Genomic DNA, 18,276 nt, shown 5'->3' with positions numbered 1-18,276 from the left:
AGAGAAGGCAAGTCGGCTCCTTGCATATTAACTGAGGAAATGGGAGGCTGAGGGGGGTTGTCCACATTAGAGCGCAGGATTGGAGGCTGGTTTCGCCTCAGGAGAAGGTAATTGAGGCAGTTTGTGCCTTCTACGAGGGGTTCTACAAGTCCGAACCACCTCGGGATGAGAGGTATGGTGGAATTTCTGTGGGAGTTGGAATTTCCCAAGGTGGGAGAGGAGGTGCAGGAGGAACTAGATGCCCCGTTAAATTTGGAGGAGATCAAGGAGGCGCTAAAGTTTATACTTCGGAGAGGGCACCGGAACTCGATGGGTTTCCCGTGGAATGTTATGAAAAATTCCTAGATCAGCTGGGTCCTCTGTTATTGGGAATGCTCAGGGGTTCCTTTGAGAGAGGTGCCTTGCCATATTCACTAGGGCAGGCATCGATTTCTCTGCTCCTGAAGAAGAACGAATACCCCACAGTCTGCGGGTCATATCGTCTGATCTCGCGTGGACGCATCCAGACTTGCAGGCTCAAAGAATTGGTTTGCACAAATGGCAGGTCGCCTTGAGGCAGCCTTCAAATGGATTTGTTGACGGCATCCTGGCAAGATGTAGGCGTTAAGACTGGAGCCTTGTCTTCCGGAGGTGGTGGGAAAAGACCAAATGGGATTTGTATAGGGGCAGAGGTTGACAGCAAACGGGACAAGGCTGCCGAACGTGGCTCTCACCCCTGGGGAGGGTTTGGTTCTGGCGATCATTTTTTCACTTGATGCAGAGAAGGCGTTCGACCAGGTAGAATGGGACTACCTGTTCACAATATTAAAGACATTTAGGTTTGGACCGGGCTTCATAGCATTGGTGCAGCTATTGAATGCAGTTCCATTTGCCAGTGTATGCATTAACAAAGTGACCTCTGTCTGAGCCCTTTCTCCTATACCAGGGTACTAGGCAGGGATGTCCAATCTCTCCTTTGTTATTTGCGTTGGCAGTAGAGCCGCTAGCCATGGCGCTGAGAGCTTCTAAAACTTGGCAAAGGATAGTTAGAGAAGTGGTGGAGCATAGGGTCTCACTATATGCATTTATATGTTGGGAATCCGGAGGGGCCATTGGGAAACATGATGGAAATCTTGCAGCGTTTTGGAGTGCTCGGGTGTTGCTTCTTGAGATTTCAAGTATCCGCAGTATTTTTACTTTCATTAACAATACTCACTGGGGTTTCTGTCCTGGCGTGGGTTTCCTAATCTGGGACTTTTGGTACTGAAGTAATATTACCATTACTTCTGTTTGTTTTTATATATTCTTTGTTTACTTCATTGTAGTGTTAATGTGAGCCTAATTGTGACACTAATAAAGATTATTGTTGTTATTATTATTGATAATCAGCGGCATTTTAATAGTTACCATGGTCTGCAAAGAACTGCAGGTTGAGAACAGTAAGAATCAGAATAATCCAGAGATGGGAAACTGAAGGAAATCCGTTATTTTCCTGTTCACTATGTCAGAGAGTTTTATTGTGGTTTACAGCTGCTGTTTGATCTGTGACTAACGACTTAGCCATGCATTACCCACCTGAAATTACATCTCTGAAATGTATCGCCTCCCAAACAGGTAATGTGTAATTGTCTTTGAGCTACTGGACAAGCTACTGGCATTTATGCAGCTACGCAAACTAATTTCAGGAAATGACTGGAGAAAGTGGTAAATTCTAACTGGACAGTTATTCCGACATTGGTTAGAAAAGTGAACAATCAAACCCAAATTCCTTGACCTAACTGTGTCCAAATAATGCCACTGTTCTACTTTTTTTCCAATGTCTTTATTTTAAGACCTAAATAAATAGTTCAGTGAAATTGCAAGGCATGAGAACACATTCTCTCCACCGCCTGCCGTGTGGTGTCCTCTGTTTCTCTGTGAAAACAACACAACATTTATAGAAAAGAGTCAGAATTCAGCTTCAGCAGTGGATCAGGACACGGCATTCATAATATTTTCCATGCCATAATGCAGGTGCTTGAATGCAACAGTGACATTTACTTGAGTGTTTCTGCAGAGCTCCCATGGCCGAATGGTGAGGGCGTCTCATTTCAATGTGTTCTGTGATGTTATTGGAAGATTCCAGCGTCGAGACCGACTGCGATCAGAGGCGCAGATAAATCTCCTCAAACTTGAAATAAAATCTGCAAAGACTCACATTCAAAGTATCACCTTGCATCATTGACTTTGTCTAGATGTGTGTTTGTGGAACCCACCTCTTCAGTCATCTGATGAAGGAGCTGCTCTCCGAAAGCTAGTGATTCCAAACAAACCTGTTGGACTTTAACCTGGTGTTGTAAGACATCTTACTGTGCCCACCCCAGTCCAACGCCGGTATCTCCACATCATGGAAATGAAACCAAAGCGCGCTGAAGCTCCTGCTTTTGTTCCCAAACATTGTCGGTCATTTATTAAAATACATTTTCAACCTTTCTTCTGAGTTTGTTGTTCATCCGTTTTTGAGTGTTGACAAATCAACATAATTTCAATGAACCTTACACATTATTTGTGTTTCCAAGTTCTATGTCGATGGATTCAATTTAATCTTTTCAAGTCAGCGAGCTGATGGAAGAAGGGAATAATGTCAATCATGGGGCTGCGAGCAGTGTTTGAACGTTCACACTGAACCCCACGTACAACACTCAAGGTACAATTTCCGAACCACTGGCTCACCACAGCTGGATAATTGTGGCACTGTTACATTGATTAAACGGCTGGTACAAAGCAGCAGGAAATTGACCAGGATCAATAATTCAACACCTTCACATCTTCAGGCGGGATGGGGCAGGGTGTGCTAAAAGTGAAGGTCTGTGAGTGAGGACGGGAGAGGAAATGATTCATGATGTAAAATGCGAAGAGAGCTGTAATGTTTAGAGGAAAGTAACAAAAATGTGTCCAGATGAGGTTTTGAGTGGCTGATTCGCAACCGTCCCAATCTAACATGAAGGAATAAAGAATGGAGACTAAAGCAAACCAGAAAAAATTAACAACACAAAATAGCGTGCAGACGGATGTAATGAAGACTAAATCGACCTCAGAAAATCCGAATAAAAATATTTGGATTTGCCAATACAAAGAAGCCAGATTGGATCAATATTATGTTTGGAGATTATTATTTAAGGAAGCGCTTTGAATTATTACCGTCGATAACTGATAAAACTGATGGAAAGGGAAGAATTGGTTGATTTCTGTCATTGAATACAGGGAAGAATGGGGAGTGATAAAAAGTGCAACATTTTAATGATGACTGTGGTTTGACAGATCTACTAACACCTCTAACAGTCACACAATTTATCTTTAAACTGGGCCGGTTTAGCTCAATTGGTTGGGCAGCTGGTTTGCCATGAAATGCCAGGCCAGAAGAGAGGGTTCAATTACAAGCTGAGGTTATCCATGAAGGTTTCCCCCTTCTCAACCTTTCCCCCTCGCTTAAGATATGTTGACCCTCAGGGTAAATAGCCACCAGACAGCTCTCCCCCAAAGGGAAAAATCACCCCATTGTCAGCTGGAACTATGACAACTTTACATACAGGCGGCACAGTGCATTGCTGCCTGAGGAGCCCAGATTCAATTCCACCCTTGGGTCAATTTCTGGGTGGAGTTTGTACATTTTCCACGTTTCCTCCGGGTGCTCCAGTTTTCTCCCACAGTCCAAAGATGTGCAGTTTAGGTGGATTGGCCATGATGAATTGCCCCTCAGTGTCCAGGGACGTGCAGTCTTGCGGCGATAGTGCTGTGTGGACGAGGGCGAGGTGTTTTCAGAACCCCAAAATGTATCATGGAGTTCACCCAACCTCTCCCTTTAATGGATTGTTGCTTTTGAAGCACACGGCTTGTTCCCCAGGTGTGGGATTACAATTATGGACACGTGGTTTTTAAAACAAAACAATGTTTATTCCATGAACTCAAATTAACCTATTTAATAAACATTGGATCTCTGAACACCCCTTACTTCAAAGAAAACCCAGAAAATAATACAACACTAAATAATCCCTCAAAATGTTCCTTCAAACATCCAAAAGGCTTCAAACCTTAAACAGTAACACACCAGGTCACAGTTAATATATATTTTCTGTTGGATGGCAGAGATATATCAGCTTGGTTGACTTCAGCTCCAGCACCTTGCTTTTCTTCCTGCAGCTCTCTGGAAACACCCAGACACACACAAGCTGCTTTTTCAAACTGAAACCAAAAGCAGAAGTGAGCTCAGCCGCCCCCCCCCCGTGACATCACTTCAGTAATATGATCAGCTTCATCTGTTAAAGATACATTTCTTCAGCATCCAATTCTTAAAGGCACTCTCACATGACAAAACCAAATGAACTTTCTTGCATTCAAGGGTTTGTCTCACACTTTCCCCACAATAAACACCATTTGAAAACTTTCAAAGACGAGTGCAGATGAATTCGCACAGGCATATACCATAGAACAGCTGAACAAAACAGATGGTTGAGACAACAGATTGAGATACAAATTTAGACTGTGAATTAGAATGCTGGTGCACGCTTTGGTGGAGGTAGTTAAAGTGACTCTTTTTTAAACAGATGATCCTAAGTTCAAACATCAGTGGAATCTCTACCTCTGCATTCAATCCTTGGCTTTAAATCAAAGGGCAATGTCGAGAAGAAATAATTGGATTTTCATGTTGAAAACAGAAAACACTGGAAAAAAACACTCTGTAGGTTCGTAGTCAGATCGGGTGAAATAAATGTTTAAATCCAATTGTTCCCAATACTGCCCCCACCCCGTCCCCAGGATCAGCTGTTATTTGCTCTAAGTTTTTACTTTACTCTGCGCTGACCTTGGTTCTGTTATTAAAATATTCTGCTACCTTTGTGCTACTATCAGCACCTTCTTTAGTCTTTAACACTATCATGAACTCGGTTTTTGCTCTGTTCCATAGAGTATTTCTCAAATCTTTCTTAGCTCCATCTATCGTAGAACTTCTATTTTGCTCAGCGACACAACTCCTTCTTAAACCGAAATAAACCCCCAAAAATAAACCAAAAACCAAATAAAATTTCTCATTTTTTTCATCACCAAAGATGAACCCGCGGACTCCAAATGTCAGCTCTGTTTTTCACTCCGCGGGTGTTCTCAGCTCTGGTGAGATTATTTTTCCAGCATTTCCAGTTTTTATTCCAGATTTTCAGCATCCTCAATATTTTCACCTTATTGCAGGATGGAACTGACGCAAAGCCAATTGGGAGAAATGCTACAAGACTAGAAAATGTTGTAGCGATGCCATGCTACCTTAGAGTGGGCACACAGCCCCATCTGCAAAGCATTCTACAAAGTTGCCTCCAAATCCATCCCAAATAGATATCACTTAGTGTACACCCTCTCCTTCAGCACTACAGGGAAACTGGTGAGCCAGATATATTTGATCATTTGATGGACTCTACCTGGCAAGCTACATGGCAAGAAACCAATCGAAACTTGTATTTCACCTATTCCATCCAGAACTCCTGGAAGTTCCTATGCTACCTTGGAGAAGCCCCTAACGCCTATTATAGTAAATGCCAACAACGTAGCAACCTCTCTCTCCCATATGGGATAGGCACCCCTGGAGTATAATGTGAAGAATCAAATAAAGACAGAGTGGAGAGCATTTCGAAGGCATTACAATTTCAGGTCCTGCCCCGAGCACTTCACTGAGTGGAATTCTACAACGTGCTGCAAAAACATCAAAGCCTGGCACTGCTGCTGAACACCATTGTGCCCGACCTGTGGCAACTTTCTTCCTGAGGTCCTCAAACACATTGGCAAACATGCCCGCTGCTGGTTGGCTCGATTAATAATAATAATTGCTTATTGTCACAAGTAGGCTTCAATGAAGTTACCATGAAAAGCCCCTAGTCGCCACATTCCGGCGCCTGTTCGGGGAGACTGGTACGGGAATTGAACCCGCACTGCTGGCATTGTTCTGCATTTACGAGCCAGCTATTTAGCCCACTGTGTTAAACCAGTCCCTCACCAAGACTACCAGTGAAGGGAGAACCCGAGCACATGTCGATATTCCTCAGCCTCACAAATCCAGTCAAAGACACAAACGTACCTTCAAGCTACCGATCAATATCTCTGCTCTCTGCCTGCTACAAGCTCCCGGAATACCTCATCTTCCAGCGGCTCCATGCCAGAGGTGGAGAAAATCTTGAAAGCTGACCAAGCCGGGGTGAAGCACAGACAACATTCTTGCACTAACCACAGCAATTGAAAATTTATTTGAAAATAGCCTCAAACAGGTGCTGGCTTTTCGATCTCATTCGTCATGGTCTGACACATTGGTCTCCTTGTCCAAATCCTAAGAGTGCTCTCCCGATGGGTTTTTGGCACCATCAAACTCTTATTCTGAGATAGAGAATTCAGGGTGAGCATGGGTGAGGGGACTCGTGCCTGGAAGCAAAAGCCCAAAGAGTTTCCCCAGGGACTGTTCTAGCCACAATGCTTTTCCAAAATTATATCAGCGATCTGCCTCCAAACATGTTTAGTAAGATCATCAATGCTGACGATATCAGATTGCAATCTGAATGGTGGCACTGTGGCACAGTGGTTAGCACTGCTGCTTCAGAGTTGCAGGGATCCGGGTCCAATTTCAGCCTTGGGAAACAGTCTGTGTGGTATAGAATTTACCGCGCAGAAGGAGGCCATTCAGCCCATTGAGTCTGCACCTGCCCTTGGAATGAGCACCCTATCTAAGCACACACCTCCACTCTATCTCCATTACCCAGTAATCCCACCCAACCTTTTTGGACACTGAGGGCAATTTAGCATGGCCAATCCACCTAACGTGCACATCTTTGGACTGTGGGAGGAAACCAACGCACCCGGAGGAAACCCACGCACACACGGGGAGAACGTGCAGACTCTGCACAGACAGTGACCCAAGCCGGGAATGGAACCTGGGACCCTGGAGCTGTGAAGAAACAGTGCTAACCACTGTGCTACCATGCCGCCATTCAGAAACTGTTCAGATGTCATTTGCACTTTCTCCCCGGGTGTGCGTGGGTTTCCTCTGGGTGCTGCGGTTTCCTCCCACAGCCCAAAGATGTGCAAGTTAGGTGGATTGGCCATGCTAAATTGCCCCTTAGTGTCCAAAAGGTTAGGTGGGATAACGGGGATAGGGTTGAGGCGTGGGGTTAAGTAGAGTGCTCTTTCCAAGGGCCGGTGCAGAATCGATGGACCGAATAGCCTTCGTCTGCACTGTAACTTCTATGTTTTTGATATCTGCTGTGCCTCTCAGTCTCGGGCTTTTTTGAAAGCAGAAACCTAAACTAACCAATAATGTTGCAAAGGTGACCAACTACTGTGAGACAGAGAAGACCAAAGCGCGAAACAAACTCCTCCCCAGGAGGAGTGCTGGTACTTTATGAGGTGCACATTGTTAAATCTTAAGGACCTCAGCTCTTTCTCTCATCTACACAATTGCGGAGTACTGGGCACCAATATGGTCCAAGTCATCCCATATCAATCTTGTCAATCCCCAACTCAACGCAACAATGTGCATCATCTTGGGCCCCTCCAATAAACCCAGCTCCCCTCATTCCCAATCCTGACCAACACCCTTGCAAACAGGGGGCGATTTCAACATGAAATCCCCTGGAGTCGGTTCACATCACCCAAGCCTGCTGCTGCACAAAACCTTCCCAATCCATTGGCTGCATGCCTCCCATCATGCCAGCTTGTATGGTTAAGAACATTGTGCCGGTAAATAACACGACGGGCCCTGTGGCAGCAGCAATTGAATCAAGACGCCACCATTAAAAAACAGTTCCTCATCAGAGATCCCACAGCCCACCCACCGAACTCCATCTTCCACACCAACTGGATTGTATTGATTGATCTGCTGTATCGAGGTACAGTGAATATTGTTCTACGTACAGTCCATAAGACCATAAGACATAGGAGTGGAAGTAAGGCCATTTGGCCCATCGAGTCCACTCCACCATTCAATCATGGCTGATTTCAACTCCATTTACCCGCTCTCTCTCCATAGCCCTTAATTCCTCGAGAAATCAAGAATTTATCAACTTCTGTCTTAAAGACACTCAACGTCCCGGCCTCCACCGCCCTCTGTGGCAATGAATTCCACATACCCACCACTCTCTGGCTGAAGAAATTTCTCCTCATCTCTGTTCTAAAGTGACTCCCTTTTATTCTAAGGCTGTGCCCCCGGGTCCTAGTATCCCCTGTTAATGGAAACAACTTCCCTACATCCACCCTATCTAAGCCATTCATTATCTTGTAAGTTTCTATTAGATCTCCCCTCAACCTCCTAAACTCCAATGAATATAATCCCAGGATCCTCAGACGTTCATCGTATGTTAGGCCTACCATTCCTGGGATCATCCGTGTGAATCTCCGCTGGACCCGCTCCAGTGCCAGTATGTCCTTCCTGAGGTGTGGGGCCCAAAATTGCTCACAGTATTCCAAATGGGGCCTAACTAATGCTTTATAAAGCTTCAGAAGCACATCCCTGCTTTTATATTCCAAGCCTCTTGAGATGAATGACAACATTGCATTTGCTTTCTTAATTACGGACTCAATCTGCAAGTTTACCTTTAGAGAATCCTGGACTAGGACTCCCAAGTCCCTTTGCACTTCAGCATTATGAATTTTGTCACCGTTTAGAAAATAGTCCACGCCTCTATTCCTTTTTCCAAAGTGCAAGACCTCGCATTTGCCCACGTTGTATTTCATCAGCCATTTCTTGGACCACTCTCCTAAACTGTCTAAATCTTTCTGCAGCCTCCCCACCTCCTCCATACTACCTGCCCCTCCACCTATCTTTGTATCATCGGCAAACTTAGCCAGAATGCCCTCAGTCCCGTCATCTAGATCGTTAATATATAAAGAGAACAGCTGTGGCCCCAACACTGAACCCTGCGGGACACCACTCGTCACCGGTTGCCATTCCGAAAAAGAACCTTTTATCCCAACTCTCTGCCTTCTGCCTGACAGCCAGTCGTCAATCCATGTTAGTACCTTGCCTCGAATACCATGGGCCCTTATTTTACTCAGCAGTCTCCCGTGAGGCACCTTATCAAAGGCCTTTTGGAAGTCAAGATAGATAACATCCATTGGCTCTCCTTGGTCTAACCTACTTGTTATCTCTTCAAAGAACTCTAACAGGTTTGTCAGGCAAGACCTCCCCTTACTAAACAGTCCAGACAGGTCGTTCCATACATGAAAGTACATAAGACACACGATAGATACACAATGTAAATGCATAGACACAGACATCGGGTGAAGCATACGGAATGTAGTACTACTCAGTAGAGAAGATGTGTGGAGATGATAGTTTAGCTCATAAGAGGGTCATTTCGGAGTCTGGTAACAGCGGGGAAGAAGCTGGTTTGAATCTGTTGGTGCCTATTCTCAGACTTTTGTATCTCCTGCCTGATGGAAGAGGTTGGAAGAGATAATAACCCAGGCGGGAGGGGTCTTTGATTCTGCTGCCTGCTTTCCCAAGGCAACGGGAGGCGTAGATGGAGTCAATGGATGGGAGGCGGTTTCTGGACTCTCTGTAGTTTCTTACGGTCTTGGGCTGAGAAATTGCCACCAGGGTGTGATGTGTTGGGCACTCTTGAACAGTTTTCACACTGGCGAAGGCTTTTGTGCAGCAAATTGACAGGGAACCAGGACTGGAGGTCTGGGACACCCTGATCAATGACTCGTGTGATTGAATAGTGTCCCGGAAAAAGTTCAGCGGGGGGCTCAGAAAGGTCTTTTTAGCTACTTTGGGAGCACTTTGCCTGGCTTGGTGACCACTGCACAGGCTAAAACAAAAATGGAACACAAAACTTGTTGGTACTATATCCTAAAACAGCTGGGAATCCCTCAATATGTATTGTCACCATCAGAGCCTGTAAAAACTCTGACCATCACCAGACTGTCTGAAATGACCCGGTGAAAGGCAGGCTATCCTTTAACACTGTCCAGATTCAGTGACAGTGTTTGGAGGAATGTGAGAGAGTAAATATAGATTTGCAGGAGCATTAGTGAATGTACACATTCAAGCAACCCACAACTCATTTCCTTCTGTCGAGGCGGGTGTTATTGTAGTACCAGTGATCGCATGTTGCAGTTTCACATTTACTTTTCCTCCTGAGTAGATGTAGGTAGCTTATTTCCCCACTTGAGTATCTCTGGGTGAATGGTTTTAGGAGCAGGGTAAGTGCTAACATCTGGTGAACTTTCAGTGCAATCTCTCCATGTACATAATACTCTTGATGCCATCTCACCAAGACTCTAGAAATTGCAGAAATTCATCCCTATTTGAGTGCTCAAATGTCTTTGCAATGAAGGCCCACAAAAATCTCCCCCATAATTGTTTGCTGAACCTACATGCGAGCTTTCAGTGTATTATTAACGAGCCTGATACCGTTGGAACCAACACTTCCCAATCTCTCGCCATTTTAGGAATATTCCGTCTGCCTCTTTTTCTACCAAAGTGGATAACTGTATATTCATTCGTACGGCACTCCATCTGCCATGTCCGTGCCCATTCACTTAGCCCGTACAAGTCCACTTGAAGCCTCCTAGCATCTTCCTCACAACCGCCATTTCCATCTAGTTCTGTGCCATTAACAAATTTGGAAACATTGCAATCTAAACCATTTATATGGATTGTGACCAGATGTGGCCCTAGCCCTGATGCTTGTGATTCCCCACCCGTAAAAGACAGCCATCCTGAGAATGACACTCTTTTTCCTCTTCTATGTTGTTTGTCTGTGACGCAATTCATCGTCCATCCGAGTACATTGCTCCCAATGCCCTGCGCCCTCACTTTGTTTCTTAGCCTCCGCTGTGAGAACTTATCAAAGTCTTCTGAAAATCCAACTCCACTCAGTTTGTTTATCTGTGCAACAAGTAACAAGCTAAAGAACCGCCAATATGTTCATCAAAGATGAACTTCCCTTTCACAAATTCATGTTTACTATCCTTGAATTGATCATTATTTTCCATGTGTTCAATTTTTGGGGGAAGGGGTGGCTACTGTTATTGCCGCTCGCATAGCTCGCGTGGTAACCGGGTGACCCAAGATAATCCTCTGTGGACCAAACATCTGAATCCCACCACGGCATATTGTTATTAAAGGTTCATCTGGAATTTTCTTCAGGAAAAGAAATTTGCCGTCCTTACCTCACCTGGCCTGGCTTATCTGTGACTCCAGACCCACAGCAATGTGGTTGACTCTGAATTGCCTCAGGTTTAGTCACTAAGTGCTGGCCCAGCCACAGGTGATGCCACATCCCATGAACGGATATTAAAAAAAGGAGGGAGATTAATATAAGAAACCTTGATTTGGGCAGCACGCTGGCGCAGTGGTTAGCTCTGCTGCCTCACGGCGTCGAGGTCCCAGGTTCAATCCCAGCTCTGGGTCACTGTCAGTGTGGGGTTTGCATTTTATCCCCGTGTTTGCATGGGTTTCGCCCCCACAACCCAAAGATGTGCAGGGTGGGTGGATTGGCCACGCTAAATTGGCCCTTAATTGGAAAAAATGAATTGGGTACTCTAAATTTATAAAACAAAGTCTTGATTTCTCCTCTCACTACGCACCTAGAAACAGACAGGCATTTTTGATTTTTGATCCCCCCTCCCCCACCTTGTAAATCGTGTATTTTCACCAACCCTTAGGTTCGGAGTACTCGAATGTTCTGTGACTAAATTGCGCAGCAAACTCGAGATAAGATGAAATAAAACAGTAGGTTTCGTTCACACACATACACAACAGTCACGGTGTTTTGCAATGTGCAGCCCTGTTGCACTCGTACAATAATAGATGGATGAGGCAAAGAAAGGGGTACAGGGCCGGACCAGGTTAAAAATGCAAGTTCCGGATTTTGGTGAGTCCGGTATCCTGGAAACATTCCGGAATCTACAGCATTGTCCAGGTAATCACTTTGTGATTTAATAAATGATGATGTTCAAAGTATTAACTGAACGTGTATGTTCAGTGACTGGAATTAATATTAGTCTCTATGGGCCCTAATTGTTTCACTAGAGGGTTTACCTTCACTATGAATACGTGCTTCATTTTGACATGTTTTCCCAGACTGCAGAAGCATCAACTGCAACATTGATTCCATTGTGGGCTGAATAATGAATTGGAGTCTGGTGTTCCAGATACAAGATGTACTTTATGACATCCAGAAGATTTACTATCCCTTTCTTGTCGCTGTTGGTGTTCCGAGTAAGGATCTATATTTAACTCTTATCTTAGTAACTCTGTTAAACTACATTGTTGTTTTTGACATTAACATTACACTGTCGTGTTTTATGTTGTACCCGGTATTCTGCTAATCTCAATTATAAGTATTACAGCATGTTTTACAATATTGCTGGTTACTTAATGCTGTCTCTACTGTGGTTCAAATTCCTGTGAGTCAGGTGGTCACTATTGACAAAGGGATCCATATGAGATTAAACGCGGGACCTATCAGTATTAAAAAGATTTTGCTTCAGTGATAACGCAGAACCCTTAGATTTTTTTAACAGCATATACGAATATCTTTGTGATCTGTCAGTGTCTACATCGAGTCTGTAGATTATGTTGGGAGTCATAGAATTTACAAGGGACACATGGAATGTAAATCGACCTGTGAGTGTCTCAGTTTAACTCAAAGCCTTTAACTGTCTTCTTCGATATGGACAAGACATTAGTGTATGTTGGTCGATATTGACAGGTGGCTTCTGAGAGTGTCCTTAATGATAGGCTGTTTCTGAATGTGTCTCAGCATTTACAGGACATTTCTGAGTGAATGGCAACATTTACAGCAGGTCTACATATTCCCTGTCATCCAGATAAATGTGGTCCCACCGTCATTCAAATCTGTACATATTTATTCAAACTAAGACCACCTGACTGCAAGTGCATGATTTTAAGAGATGCAATATTTGAAGTTAGAAGTGAAGACCGTTTCAGCATTTGCAACCAGGGATATATTTATTAATCAGATTTTACATGGGCTTCTAAAGATTGTGCTGAAGTTTATCGGTGAAGGCAGTGAACTTACTAATGATAATAATGATAATGATAATGGGTGGCACAGTAGTTAACACTGCTGCCTCACAATGCCAGGGCCTTGGGTGACTATGGCTTTTTCAAATTACCCCCATGTCTGCATGGGTTTCCTCCGTGTGCTCCCGTTTCCTCCAATAGTCCAAAGATGTGCAGGGTTTTTTTCTTTTTTTTTAATTAAAAATTTAGGGTGCCTAATTCATCATTTTCAATTAAGGGGCAATTTAGCGGGGCAAATCCACCTACCCTGCACATCTTTGGGTTGTGGGGGCAAAACCCACGCAGATACGGGGAGAATGTGCAAACTCCACACGGACAGTGACCCAGAGCCGGAATATTGGGACCTCAGCGTCGTGAGGCAGTAGAGCTAACCATTGCAGGAGGGAGGGTTTCAGATTTCTGGATAATTGGGACTCATTCTGGGGTCGGTGAGACCTCTCCAAATGGGATGGTCTACACCTGGACCAGAGGGGTACCAATATCCTGGGGGGGAAATTTGCGAATGCTCTTCGGGAGGGTTTAAACTAGTTCAGCAGGGGCTTGGGAACCTGAATTGTAGCTCCAGTATACAGGAGGTTCAGAGTAGTGAGGTCATGAGTAAGGTTTCAAAGTTGCAGGAGTGTACCGGCAGGCAGGAAGGTGGTTTAAAGTGTGTCTTCTTCAATGCCAGGAGCATCCGGAATAAGGTGGGTGAACTTGCGGCATGGGTTGGTACCTGGGACTTTGATGTTGTGGCCATTTCGGAGACATGGATAGAGCAGGGACAGGAATGGTTGTTGCAGGTGCCGGGGTTTAGATATTTCAGTAAGCTCAGGGAAGGTGGTAAAAGAGGGGGAGGGGTGGCATTGTTAGTCAAGGACAGTATTACGGTGGCAGAAAGGACATTTGATGAGGACTCGTCTACTGAGGTAGTATGGACTGAGGTTAGAAACAGGGAAGGAGAGGTCACCCTGTTAGGGGTTTCCTATAGGCCTCCGAAAAGTTCCAGAGATGTAGACGAAAGGATTGCAAAGATGATTCTGGATAGGAGCGAAAGCAACAGGGTAGTTGTTATGGGGGACTTTAACTTTCCAAATATTGACTGGAAAGGCTATAGTTTGAGTACTTTAGATGGGCCTGTTTTTGTCCAATGTGTGCAGGAGAGTTTCCTGACACAGTATGTAGATAGGCCAACGAGAGGCGAGGCCATTTTGGATTTGGTACTGGGTAATGAACCAGGACAGGTGTTAGATTTGGAGGTAGGTGAGCACTTTGGTGATAGTGACGACAATTCGATTAAGTGTACTTTAGTGATGGAAAGGGATAGGTATATACCGCAGGGCAAGAGTTATATCTGGGGGAAAGGCAATTATGATGCGATGAGGCAAGACTTAGGATGCATCAGATGGAGAAGAAAACTGCAGGAGATGGGCACAATGGAAATGTGGAGCTTGATAAAGGAACAGCTACTGCATGTCCTTAATAAGTATGTACCTGTCAGGCAGGGAGGAAGTGGTCGAGCAAGAGAACCGTGTTTTACTAAAGCAGTCAAGAGGAAGAAGGAGGCTTATGTAAAGATGAGACATGAGACATGAAGGTTCAGTTAGGACGCTCGAGAGTTACAAGTTAGCTAGGAAGGACCTAAAGAGAGAGCTAAGAAGAGCCAGGAGGGGACATGAGAAGTCTTTGGCAGGTAGGATCAAGGATAACCCTAAAGCTTTCGCTAGATATGTCAGGAGTAAACGAATGACTAGGGTAAGAGTAGGGCCAGTCAAGTACAGTAGTGGGAAGTTGTGCTTGGAGTCCGAGGAGATAGGAGAGGTGCTAAATGAATATTTGTCATCAGTATTCACACAGGAAAAAGACAATGTTGTCGAGGAGAATACTGAGATTCAGGCTACTAGACTAGAAGGATTCATAAGGAGGAGGTGTTAGCAATTCTGGAAAGTGTGAAAATAGATAAGTCCCCTGATGGATGGGATTTATCCTAGGATTCTCTGGAAGCTAGGGAGGAGATTGCTGAGCCTTTGGCTTTGATCTTTAAGTCATCTTTGTCTACAGGAATAGTGCCAGAAGACTGGAGGATAGCAAATGTTGTTCCTTAGTTCAAGAAGGGGAGTTGAGACAACCCCGGTAACTATAGACCAGTGAGCCTTACTTCTATTGTGGGCAAAATTGGAAAGGTTTATAAGAGATAGAATGTATCTTCATCTGGAAAGGAATAATTTGATTAGCGATAGTCAACACGGTTTTGTAAAGGGTAGGTCGTGCCTCACAAACCTTATTGAGTTCTTAGAGAAGGTGACCAAACAGGTGGATGAGGGTAAAGCAGTTGATGTGGTGTATATGTATTTCAGTAAAGCGTTTGATAAGGTTCCCCACGGTAGGCTACTGCAGAAAATATGGAGGCATGGGATTCAGGGTGATTTAGCAGTTTGGATCAGAAATTGGCTAGCTGGAAGAAGACAAAGGGTGGTAGTTCATGGGAAATGTTCAGACTGGAGTCCAGTTACTAGTGGTGTACCACAAGGATCTGTCTTGGGGCCACTGCTGTTTGTCATTTTTATAAATGACCTGGAGGAGGGCGTAGAAGGATGGGTGAGTAAATTTGCAGATGACACTAAAGTCGGTGGAGTTGTGGACAGTGCGGAAGGATGTTACAAGTTACAGAGGGACATAGATAAGCTGCAGCGCTGGGCTGAGAGGTGGCAAATGGGGTTTAATGCAGAAAAGTGTGAGGTGATTCATTTTGGAAGGAATAACGGGAAGACAGAGTACTGGGCTAATGGTAAGATTCTTGGCAGTGTGGATGAGCAGAGAGATCTCGGTGTCCATGTACATAGATCCCTGAAAGTTGCCACCCAGGTTGAGAGGGTTGTTAAGAAGGCGAACGGTGTGTTAGCTTTTATTGGTAGTGGGATTGAGTTTCGGAGCCATCATGTTGCAGCTGTACAAAACTCTGGTGCGGCCGCAATTGGAGTATTGCGTGCAATTCTGTTCGCCGCATTATAGGAAGGATGTGGAAGCATTGGAAAGGGTGCAGAGGAGATTTACCAGAATGTTGCCTGGTATGGAGGGAAGATCTTATGAGGAAAGGCTGTGGGACCTGAGGCTGTTTTCGTTAGAGAGAAGAAGGTTAAGAGGTGACTTAATTGAGGCATACAAGATGATCAGAGGATTGGATGGGGTGGACAGTGAGAGCCTTTTTCCTCGGATGGTGATGTCTAGCATGAGGGGACATAGCTTTAAATTGAGGGGAGATAGATATAGGACAGATGTCAGAGGTAGGTTCTTTACTCAGAGAGTAGTAAGGGTGTGGAATGCCCTGCCTGCAACAGTAGTGGACTCGTCAACACTAAGGGCATTCAAATGGTCATTGGATAGACATATGGACGATAAGGGAATAGCGTAGACGGGCTTTAGAGTGGTTTCACAGGTCGGCGCTACATCGAGGGCCGAAGGGCCTGTACTGCACTGTAATGTTCTATGTTCTATTGCGGCGTGTTACCCCTAGATGTGCAGGTTAGGTGGATTGGCCATGCTGAATTGCCCCTCAGTGTTGAAAAGTTAGGTAGCGTTACTGGTTGACAGCAATACGGTGGAGGCGTAGGCTTTAGTAGGGTGCTCTTTCCAAGGGTCGGTGCAAACTAAATGGGCCGAATGGTCTCCTTCTGCACTGTTGGAATTCCATGATTCAGATACTGTACCAAAGCATATATTGGACATGTAAGGAATTTGGCAAATTCTGGGTATTACGAAAACTGGACGATAACTTTCACATAAATCCACAGGACAAGTTTACAAATTCGGTAATGTCGCCTGGGAGGAATTCCGAGTCTTTACTGATTTACACAGCCAGGTTGAACAAATGCATCTATATTTAGTTGGGAATTGAAAACTGCAACAACAATGAAATGACCGTATTTACTTTTGGGTATGTTTAATTTAGGTTGTATTATTATTCCCAAATCTGGGTGTGTTTATGAAAATGTTGTCTTTGTCCTGAAGCCCTGGTATAGTTATTCAATCCCATTACTGGATGGGAAAACCAAAAAAATACCGTTGTCATGAACGTTAATAAAACTTTGTATATGTCTGTGATGAGGTTTTGTATCTAAGGTACACGCTTTAAATGGGGCAAAGTTACATTGCAAATGGTAGAGTTCATACTTTCCAAATCTATACCAGGTATAATAAACTATATGAAAACTGGAAGAGCCTTAAACTAGAAGAGACTTTATTGAAACAAAACACATTATATGGTGTGATATATGCTACATTTTTATAAATAATCTCTCCTGGAAGCAGGGTTGATACCCAAAGGATACAAATCAAGGACAATTGACAAAATCTAAGGGAAATAGGGATTGTTATTTTAGGCAGCATGTTTCCTGGAATTCCTGGAATTCACGAACTGAAAGATGATGGAAACAGATTTAATGCTAACTTCAAGAATAACGGATAGAGTGGAGAAATAAGGACTAAGTATATATCACTTTCAGAAATCTGACTATAGCACAGCACACAGATTGGTCTTGTGGTGTGGGATTATATGCTCCACTGATCTCACCAAGGCCTCCATCTATCTTATACTTCTGCATTTTGTGTTGTTTGTGATTTGATGTCTGTTTTCTTTCCTGACAGTTAACTTGCTGACGATTGTGATACTATCTAAGGGAAAGTGTGGTCTCTCCAAAGGCACCACATGCTACTTGGTGGCCATGGCAGCAGCGGATATGCTGGTCGCTATCCTTGATTCGATGTTGAGGCAGATTCCAATTTCTTATTCAAGACAGTTTTCTTTCCTTTGGTATGTTCCGGTGTGCAATATCCATGCCGTGCTGCTTTATGCTACTACAGACTGTTCAGTTTGGTTCACCGTCACTTTCACCTTTGATCGATTTGTGGCTATTTGCTGGCAGAATGTGAAAGTGAAATATTGCACACAGAAAACTGCAGTTACCGTTATTGGAACAGTGTCATTTCTCAGTTGTTTAAAGAATATATTCTGGTACTTCCTGTTGAGAGGTCGCTATAAATTTTTTAACGCCCCTTGGTTTTGCTATGAAACATTTGGTATTTTGGATTCAAAGTTCTGGATAGTAATTGAACTTCTTCATTATATTCTCAACCCATGTGTCCCATTTTTTATCATTATGCTGCTCAATAGTTTAACCGTAAGATACATTTTAGTGGCCAGCAGAGCCCGGAGGAGAATCAGAGGTCATGTAAGTCAGGAGAGCCCCAGCGATCCA

General features: G+C 44.1%; 1 long non-coding RNA gene across 1 annotated transcript in view; it reads left to right on the top strand.

Annotated features, from left to right (window-relative positions):
- Window positions 1–17,825, top strand: part of LOC140410224 (uncharacterized) — a 35,371-nt gene extending 17,546 nt beyond the window's left edge. The window contains exons 2-3 of the long non-coding RNA XR_011940579.1: window positions 12,077–12,214; window positions 17,666–17,825. This is a non-coding gene — a long non-coding RNA (uncharacterized lncRNA). The remainder of the gene's footprint in view (window positions 1–12,076; window positions 12,215–17,665) is intronic.
- Window positions 17,826–18,276: the final 451 nt, after the last annotated feature.

The sequence above is a fragment of the Scyliorhinus torazame genome, chromosome 4 (assembly GCF_047496885.1).
Source record: "Scyliorhinus torazame isolate Kashiwa2021f chromosome 4, sScyTor2.1, whole genome shotgun sequence".
NCBI classification, from domain to species: domain Eukaryota; kingdom Metazoa; phylum Chordata; class Chondrichthyes; order Carcharhiniformes; family Scyliorhinidae; genus Scyliorhinus; species Scyliorhinus torazame.
This window is presented reverse-complemented; position numbering and strand designations above follow the sequence as displayed.